Source organism: Apteryx rowi, unplaced genomic scaffold (assembly GCF_003343035.1).
Source record: "Apteryx rowi isolate R43461 unplaced genomic scaffold, aptRow1 scaffold_217, whole genome shotgun sequence".
In the NCBI taxonomy this organism is placed as follows: Eukaryota; Metazoa; Chordata; class Aves; order Apterygiformes; family Apterygidae; genus Apteryx; species Apteryx rowi.
The window spans coordinates 939,640-948,471 of record NW_020448497.1 but is presented as its reverse complement, the minus strand read 5'-3'; positions in this window follow the sequence as shown (position 1 = coordinate 948,471).

The window sequence follows — 8,832 nt, the reverse complement described above, 5'->3', positions numbered from 1 at the left end:
AAGCGGCATTCCGAGGGGCGCGCGGAGAACAGGGCCGGCGTTTCGGCCCTGCCGGCGCGGCAGGCGAGCTCCCGAGGGAGCGTGTCCCCCTCCGGCCGGGAAGAGCCCCCCGGCGCCGGGAAAGGCGCTGCATTTTCCCACGCCCGGTGCCCCGCTTCGCCACCCACCAGACGGGCACCGCGGTGCCCCCTCGGGCCCGGAGCGTCCCAGCGGAGCGCCGGGATGGGAACGCTGCCGCCCGGCTCCGGCGGAGGGGGCCGTGCCCGGGGCTTCCCTCCCCTCGCTCCGCCGGACGCAGCCGGTGGCCGGGTGCCAGGATGCCAGGCCATCTTCCCAGCGAATAAAGGAGCAATGTTCCCAGCCCCGCTGCTGGTTTTTTTTAAAGGAAAATGATTAATGGCGTTTAGAAACCACAATCCATCCAGGGGAAGAAGGTGGATTTTCCCAAGCGCGCGTGAGGATCGGCGCTGGGATRAGCCCCGGGGCAGAGGAGGAAACTGCCCCGCCGGCACCCGCGCTCCGCATCCGCCCGACAGCCGGGAGCGCCGCGGCGGGAGAAGCGTCGCCTGCTCCTTGAGGCCTCTGGAAAGAGCATCGGCCCTGGCTCGGGACGCCGGCTGCCGGCAGCGCCGTTCCTCATCGCCGCCGGACACCCCCGGGCCCGGAGACGAGCAGGAGGGGTTTTGCACCGCAGGCGAGGAGAGCTGCCGCTCGCAAATGCCGAACGCTCGGCAAAAGCCTCCTCCGGCGTGGATGGCGGTCTCGGTCGTTCCTGCCCGGCGGGAGCCCCGGATGAGCGGCGCGGGGCTGGGATGTGCCAGCAGTGCCCGGCACGGGAGCGGCGCCCGCGCTCCGGCATGCCGCTGCCCTGGGCTGATCCCACCGCTGGGCTCGGCCGGGTGGCCGGTTAGGAACGCGCGAGCGAGGCTTTCCGGCACGAATCCTGCCGCCGCTCCAAGCAGCTGCGCGCTCCCCCCGCGGGGCTGCGTGAGCGCCGGCCCGGGACACCGGGGGGGGAAAGGGCTTCCCGGGAAGGAGGCCGAGGCCGGTGGCGGGGATTTACAGCCCGATCCTCGAGATAAAAACCAGAGTCGCTGCTCCGACCCGAGCGCTGCAGGGATGCCAGCGGCACCRGCCTCCGCGACGCCGGCCAGTGGCTCCGGCATGCTCAGGACCGGCTCCAAGCGGCTGCTCTATCCGCGGGACACGGGGCCGGGCCGGGGAAGCCTCGGCGCGGTGCTGAAGCCCGGGGCAGGAGGCGGCCGTGCCGCGGTGATATATTTAGAGCGGGATAACGCGAGCGACAGGAAAAATCCGTGGAGGAGGTGCAGATGCATTCCCTTGGCTGGGGAGGCAGGGGATGATCTGAGCCAGGGAACAGATAGTTGGATTTCCCCGGTTTCGCCCTCCAAATAAATCACAGCTCCAGAGCCCTTTAAACTCTGCAATACGATCTGCTCCAATAAGGAAGGGAACGAAAGGCTCTGTCTCCCTGGAAGCCTCCAGAGCAATAAATCTACTATGTACAAACACATACCAGATTTCCAAGTGCATTTATTTTATTGTATTGTTTTAACAGAAAAATCAAACTGCAATAAACTCAGTCCCTCATTAGCTGCCTCTGTGTCCCGGCCAAACGCTGCTAACAAATAAAACCAGGACGAAGGAATGCGGCCGTCGGTCCAGGGCTCGGCCAGGCGCTGACCCCGCGCGAAGGCTCTTCCCGCCCGGAGGAGCCGGGCGAGGGGCCGGCCCCGTGCCGCCTGCGGAGCCGGCTCCTTTGCCGGCCTTTGCCGCCCCAAATTGGGCACCCGTGCCCCGCGCTGGGTTGCAGCCGGAGCAGCCGGGCCACGGCTCCGATTGGCACCGGTTTTCTTGCAGACGCTGAGGAGCCCCCATCCGCGGAGGACGCCCGGCGGGAGAGAGGAGGCCTCGTCCCGGATCGCGGGGACGGAGGAGCCCTGCTGCGCTTTGCTTGTGCCCCGCAACACCCAGACTGGCGACCGGAGCAATTTCGAGGCTGTCGGACATTAATCGTCCCCTGACAGTGCCGAAGGGTCTGGAGCGCACGGAGCGCGGTTCCCTACGGTGCCGCCCTGAGCTCCCCATGCCTCCATCCAGGCAGGACCCCGCGCGGGTTGCTGCGGCCCTGGAAGCCGAATGGGCACGTCGGGAGCGGCGTGGGACTCGCCAAGCCGCACGCTCCCTCGGGACCGTCGTGCTTCTGAGCTGCTCCGGCTGCAGCCCCGCGTCGCCTCCGCTGCAGTGGGGACCGGGTGGCCCCGCTGCCCGAGCATCCTCCGGCTCCATCCTCCCAGGGAGGGAGGAGCAGGGTGAGCAGCCGGTGCCGGCACCCCGGCCGGACCACGGAGCTCTGCCGCACGGAGGCTCCCGCGGAGCCTGGCGCCGCGCGGAAAACCGAGCCCCGGCGTTCCYGCAGCGCCGCAGGTGCCACCTCTCCCGGCTGCGCCGCGGGGGCATCGCGGCTTCAAAGCCGAGCACCGGGAGGGCAATGGGAGCCGGGGGCGGGAAGGCAGATCCTGGGGGCGGCGGGAGACGGAGCAGGAGGCGGACGAGCGGATGGCCAGGACGACGTGCCCGGAGGGGTCCGGGCAAGCAGCCACGTCACCGCCGGCACGGGGAACAACTTGGCCGGATCCTGAAAAAAACAAAACTAACCCCAGAGCTGCCCGAAAGGGGGAAAAAAGGAGCCAGTCTCGCAGATTTACGGAGCTGCAGTGGCAGCGGCAGCGAGCCCCACCGAGCGCCCGAGCTGCCCCGGCTCCTGCCTCAGCCCACAGAGAAATTCCTTGCTTATTGAATCACATTTGTCATCTTTAAATACATATGCAGGCCCGTGTTTCTGAATCCATAAACATCTTTAACTAACTCCGCTCAGCTAGGCCTCTTTCAGCAGTAATTTATATTTAACTTTTTCCATATGCGGGGCCTGTCGCGCGGGTGCCGTTTCCGGGAAGGCGGGGGACGGCGCGGGGGCCGCGGCCGCGTGCTCGGGGCTGCTGGACCGGCCGCCGCTGGCACGGCGCGAGAAATCCACCCGCCGGAGCCAGCCCTCATTAATCATTTGAACTACCAAACTGCCAGCTCCTTTCAAGATCTTTCAAGAAGTGTTTTCACCCAAAATAGAGTTGAAACCGCGCCGGGCCCTTCTCGCAGCGTCTCATCCATCTGGCCGTTACGGGGCTCCGGCACACAAGGCCGCTCTGTGCGCGGGGCCCCGGGGCAGCCGGGACCTGGCGGCATCCGGCGGCTCCGGTCGTACCCCCGGGGCGGCTAAAGGGGGGCTGGCTGCCGCGAGAGGGGCGAGGGCAGGGCGCAAGGACCAGCGCTCCGGGGTGGCGATGGGCACGGGACGCGGGTGACGGGGGGGACGGCGGTGGCCCCCGCACGGCACGGGAGACGGAGCAGGGCGAGCAGCGCGCACGTGGCRTGCAGCATGGGAGATCGTGCGGGGCAAGCGGCGTGAGCGCAGCGTGCAGCGTGGGAAACCGTGCAGGGTGAGTGGCATGCACGCGGCGTGCAACGTGGGAGACCGTGCGGGGTGAGCATCGTGCATGCAACATGCAGCGTGGGAAACCGTGCGGGGCAAGCAGCATGCAAGCAGCATGCAGCGTGGGAGAGCGCGCGGGGCAAGCATCGCGCATGCAGCATGCAGCGTGGGAGAGCGCGCGGGGCAAGCACCGCGCGTGCAGCATGGGAAACGGTGCGGGGCGAGCATCGTGTGAGCTGCGTGCAGTGCAGGAGATGGGGCACGGCGCAAGCATCGTGCAAGCAGCGTGCAGCGAGGGAGACGGGGCAGGAGGAGCATCATACCAGCGATGTGCAGAGCGGAAGACGGGGCCTGGTGCAAGCGGCGTGCGAAGCAGGCTGCATCCCGGAGCAGAGGCCGTGACGGACGAGCAGGCAGGCCGGAGGCAGGCAGGGAGCTGGGGGGGCTCGTCYGTCCAGCCCCCCGTGCCCTCGCTGCGCGGAGCGGCCGCGGCTCTGCCCCCCGAGCTCGCAGCCCCGTAGAGGGGACATGCCTCCTCCCGCGCTGGCCGTGCCGCGAGCCCTGGCGCTGCCGGCACAAGCGGCGTCCCGGAGCCAGCGCGGCTGCGGGCCAGCCTCGGGCGTTCAAGCAGCATGAGTCAGACCCCCAAAATAACACGCCGCGAGCGTGCTCTCCAGCTGCAAGGGCTGCGAGCTCGCTCGTCGCACGCAGGGCGAACTTCAAGGCAGATAACGCGACTCCTGCAGCCAAGGCTTTTGCAAACCTCGCCATAACCTGGCGCTTCTCTTGCAGTCTTCCCTGGGGGAAAACCCCGAACAAAACCCCAGCCCAGCCRGGATTTGCTCTTCGCTTCTCACTCCGCGGAGAAGCCGGGGGTGGAGGGGAGATTTGTCGGCCGAGCAGCAGATTCGYGCGAGGGCGGCGGGTGCTCGTATCGGTGCGTGCAGCAGGATGCCCCTGTCTGCGCGCCGATGCTGCGCCAGTTTATTTAAGTCATAAAAGTTTGGGAATTATCAAAGCAGCACTCAAGGGCAGAACGCATTTCTGCAGCTGGGGGAACTGGCGAGACGCACGCCGAGCAGGCGCTCCCGGAGCGGTTGATCCCAATAGAAAATTCCACCACAACCTTCGAAACGTGCGTAAACACCAGGAGGAGGCGAGGTCCTTTCAGGCGCGTTTCTCCAGGGCTGCGGTGGTAAATTCCTGTTTCCCACCGCTGCCACGCAAGGGCTCCTTATCGGGGTGGGTTGAGCAATAATTTTCCTAAAAACATCAGATCGCTTTGTGCCCACGACAAATCAGCAGCTCGGCGTGAGCACGGCTCACACCTCGGCTCACGTCGGAGACGTTTCCCCTGGACCATGACTCTTTCCCCCTTGGAAAGCGGAGCTGGCCGCTGTCCCGCCGCCGTCACCACTTGGAGAACGGGGGCAAAACGTCGCAAAGGCTCCTGCTCGGCAGCTGCCGGGATGCTGCAACGCTGCGCGTGTCCTTCGCCTGCCTCCCGGCCCTGCTGCATCCCGTTGTCCATCCTCGCGGCGGCGTCCTGCCGGTCGGGCCGTCTCTGCAGAGGCTGGATGGGCCGTGTCCTGCCTCGTGCACGGCGCTGGGAGCGGGGGCGAAGGCACAGAGAAGCTGCTCCAAGCAGTTTCCATAAAGGCCGCGTCGGAAAACACTGCGGTCTGCGGAAAGGGGTTTGTTCTTGCGAGCTGAGCTGAAGGAAGACGCTGCGCGAGCGGCGCTGCCGGCAGAGCCTCTCCCCCTGCTCTCCGGCGGGCGTTTAGCTGAACGTGCGTGTGCGCAGAATTACGACGCGTCAGTTATTCATCACGATAATAAACAGAGAGAGAACTAGTAACCATGCATCACCGTAGGGAACGGTATCGCTCACGAGCGTTCCTGGGGAAATCCCRGCACGAGCGGCTGCGCTTTGCAGGGGATGGCCGCGGTGGCGCCGGCCAGGGACCAGGCAGAGTGGGGACACGGCTGTGCCGGACCAGCCCGGCCCTCGCGGCATGAGGCCTGGCCACGTGCTGCAGCTCCCCATGGAGTGATGCTTCGGAGACTGCCAAAAATCAGGGCACCCGTTGGCCCGGCGTTGCTGCAGCAGGGCGACCGCGGGTCCCTTTGGTGCATCGCATCCATCCGCCCGGTGTCACTGTGGCAGGGCACCCACGGGTCCCTTCGGTGCATCGCATCCATCCGCCCGGCGTCACCGCGGCAGGGCGCCTGCGGGTCCCTTCGGTGCATTGCATCCATCCGCCCGGCATCACCGCAGCAGGGCACCCACGGGTCCCTTCGGTGCATCGCATCCATCCGCCCGGCGTCACCGCGGCAGGGCACCCGCGGGTCCCTTCGGTGCATCGCATCCATCTGCCCGGTGTCACTGCGGCAGGGTGCCTGCGGGTCCCTTCGGTGCATCGCGTCCGTCCGCCCAGCTGCGTGTTGCTGGTCCCGGTCCTGTTCCGGTTTCACCCCGTTTGGCACCGAGCATTCCCTGGGCCGAAGCTCTGCCCACCGGGAGATGCCTGCGCTGCCACCGCTCCGGGAATACACACAGAGCCGGTGTTCTCCAGGGCTGCTGCCAGGGCTAGCACGGAAAGAAAAGCTGCTTTATGCCGCTGAGAAACTCCTCATCCGCCCGCCTGCCCGCGCTCCGCTGGCCTGGCCAAGGCAGCCCGAGCCGAGCCGAGCCGAGCCGAGCCTCTCCCGCTCCTGGAGCGGGCATCGCGCCGGGGCTGCCGGGCGCAGGGCTCCGCGCTGCCCGGGCCTCGGGGGCTGCGCGCGGGAGAGGAAGCAAAGCAGCAGAAACCCGGGGCCTCGCTCGCTCGCTCCCTCGCCTCTTCCCCAGCGGACCGCGCGCCTGCGGTCCGGCGCGCCTCGAGCCCGCCGAGGGGGACGTTCCCAAGGCAGCAGCCGGCGGAGCTGCCCGGCCCCGGCCCCGGCGCGGGGCACAAAGCCGCCTTTGTTCGCGGGCTCGGGCCGCGGAGGCGAGGCGAGCACACGGCACGGCACGGCGCGGCGCGGCGTCCCCCGCGTCCCCCCGCCGCAGCCCCGGCTAAATCGCACACAGTTGCGAAGTGTCCTGACTCTTTCCACACACACCGCGGCCTCGGCAACTGCTGCAATAAATCAATAGGAAAATAGAGGCTGCCAGTTAGACTAAACAAGTGCATTTGCAAGGATTGCTAACCCTCATTAATCACTCTGACAGTCCTAAAAACACATTTCCCCTTTAATGACTGTATTTGGATAATCAGTGCTTTTTCCTCCTCAGTCAGAGGCGCAGTAACTGACAGCTGGTGTTATTATAGCCGTCCGCGGGAGAGCGCTGGGACCAGGGTCACCTGCGAGTCAACCGCTGGAGGTCTCCTGCAAGCCCGGGCCGGCTGCGAGAGCTGCTGTTATGCAAGACGGAGGGGAGCCGCCGGCACCCGCGCGCCTCCAAACCCGCTGCCCCGTGCCAGCACCCACCTGCGCCGCCCGCTGCCGCCCGCCCCGCCAAGGACCCCCGCCGGCCGGCGTTCGACGGCCCCTTTTTCGGCACTCCGCGTTCCCTTTGGGTGACTTTTGCTTCCCGGAGACGTTTGAAACCTCACACGTTTTTTTTTCTGTATAAATGATGCAACACATTAATGCACAGCACATTATGAAAATGGTAATTCAAACCCATACAACTCTAAATTAAGCCATACATTATCCGACCCACTCAGCCATATATTTTGCAGAGAGACAGGATTGAATCAAATCAAACCGAAACTGTGGAGTGCAGGTTGTTAGACAGAATGATTAATAAAGTGCATCCCAGTGCTCTTATTATAAAATGAATCCTGCAGTAACCTGGGCATACATTAGCTAGGGAGTTATTTAATATATTGGCAACACAGTCATTTCCTAGCAGATAAAGTCCCGGCGTGCTGGCGGGGATCGGGTGATGCTCTGCAGTGTTTACACATCCCGGCCCCGGTGCGGCAGTCTTCAGGGAGGGAACAAAATATTCCCGCGGGAGCTGCCTGCCCCGAGGGACGCAGTGGCCCRGCCGCGCGCAGGCACAGGCTCCACGCAACGGAGGGCTTGCAGGGAGCAGCCGGACRGACGGACATGGGGGGGACGAGCCCGGCAGCACTCCCGCAGCCGCACAGCTCCGGAGCAGCGTTCCCAGTGGGATGCAGCGAGGCAGACACCGGGCGGCCTTGCACCAGGGCGGTGAGGCTCCCGGCGGCAGGGGGACAGGCAGGTGGCCACATGCCCCGCGCAGCCCCCTGCCACCGCCCAGTGCGCGCCAAAAATGCCTCCCGGCCAGGCCAGGGCTGCTCCCAACCTGGCTCTGCCATTTCCAGGCCCTCGTCCTGCAAACATCCCGCCCGCGGGAGCAGCAGCCATCCAGCGGCAGCGCACAGACGGACCAGAGCGGGTCCGCGTCCAAGCGAGGGGGAGCAGCGAGCGAGGGGGCCCTTGCAAACGCGGGCGGCGAAGGAGCCGGCCTCACACCGGCCTCTCCCATCCCTAGCTCCCGGCCGACAAATCGGCCCGGGGACGCGCCGGGGACGCCCGGAGCAGCACACCCGTGCCCCCGGCGCCCGCAGCCCCTGGCGCCTGCCCGCAGCCGCGCCGGAAGGAGCCAGCAGAAAAATGAGAATCACATTGGCAAAACACGTCCCTGGTTTCAGCGCGTCGTTTCTTCAGCTCCCAGGACACAAAGGGATTTAAGCAGGGGGCGCACGGCAGCGCGAGGAGGTGGTGAGCTAGGACGAAGAGCACCGCTCGCCCAAACGCAACAGGAGCAAACCGCCAGGAGGGGGGGAAAAAAAGAAAAAAAAAGAAAAAAAAAGATGTGGGGCAACGGGAGCGTGGGGTGTTTTGGGGGGAGCGAGGACACGGCCGGGAACGCCCCACAGCGGCGGTGCCGGCCGGCAGCCCGGCTCGGGAGGAGGCCTTTCCTCCRGGAGGGCCAAAGCGCCCGTGCGGCCGGGCGGCAGCAGCCCACGGCTCTGCCTCCCTCCCGYGCCAGCGGCCGCAGCTCCGCACACTGCAGCGTTCCCTGCAAAAGGGACGGGAGCGACGCTGCTTTCAGAGCCGTTCATCAAACCCCGCTGCGCTCTGCTTGCGCGGACGGCAGAAAGATGATGTGGGGCGGGGAGGGGGCACAACTCGGCATCAGTGCTGAGCTGCCCGCGCGCGCCGTGCGCAAGGCTGGGGCACGGACCCGGATCCTGCTGATGGTGCAATTCCAGCCAGGAAACCTCCCGCCTTCCCGGGGGCTGCGGCGCGGCGAGGAATTGCGCTCTGCTCCCCGGAGCGTCTCGGGGGACTCGGGCTCT